The sequence below is a fragment of the Palaemon carinicauda genome, chromosome 21, assembly GCF_036898095.1.
Source record: "Palaemon carinicauda isolate YSFRI2023 chromosome 21, ASM3689809v2, whole genome shotgun sequence".
Classification (NCBI taxonomy): domain Eukaryota; kingdom Metazoa; phylum Arthropoda; class Malacostraca; order Decapoda; family Palaemonidae; genus Palaemon; species Palaemon carinicauda.
Window position 1 is genome coordinate 90,597,971 of NC_090745.1, and position 661 is coordinate 90,598,631.

At 30.0% G+C, this 661-nt stretch overlaps 1 protein-coding gene across 1 annotated transcript in view; it reads left to right on the forward strand.

The window, feature by feature from the left end:
- Positions 1–329, forward strand: part of LOC137614707 (uncharacterized) — a 274,793-nt gene extending 274,464 nt beyond the window's left edge. The window contains exon 4 of the mRNA XM_068344390.1: positions 1–329. This exon is cut by the window's left edge and continues 793 nt beyond it. The gene's annotated coding sequence lies outside the window, so the exon portion shown is untranslated.
- Positions 330–661: the final 332 nt, after the last annotated feature.

The window sequence follows — 661 nt, forward strand, 5'->3', positions numbered from 1 at the left end:
CTATTCCTTCTTCCCTTTCCCTTTCCTCATTCAACCGTTAGGAACGATCCAATGTATTTCACTATTAATAATGCATTGAAGGTAATAGCGTGTTAATATTTCATTCTGCGGAATATACAGAAGCTAAAAGCTCTTATTTGCTGGCTACCGAATATTGACTTAAAGTTTATATTCTTATTTTGTCCTTTTCTGCATTGTGAATTTAAATGTCGTTTTTACTTGATTGGCAATATCCTTTTAGTTGATAACTGGTATTTTTTTCATATCGTCAATACAACTTGATTCGTTGCTAGCTTGTGAAAGTATGGATCAGAGATATGTCAATGAAATTTCGTCATGATGGAAACATTATTTTGACCTTGATGATACCCGTAATAACATAAAGTAATCTGGTTTTGAGGGTAATGATTACAGGATACAGTCTTTAGTATACCAATAGAATGGTTGATATTATAGGTTTTGGTGTTATTATTTTGATTACTAATATTATGGTTGCGAGCATTGATTATTTTTTTTTATTTTAATGAATGAAATTACTTTAATTTGGATGAAGTGAGAATTAGGGTTTATTTCCACCTGTGAAACTTTGTATAGATTTATATGGAAAATGTTCTTTACACAAGAAATAATTGAAGTAAATTCAAAGCAGAACTGAAAGATT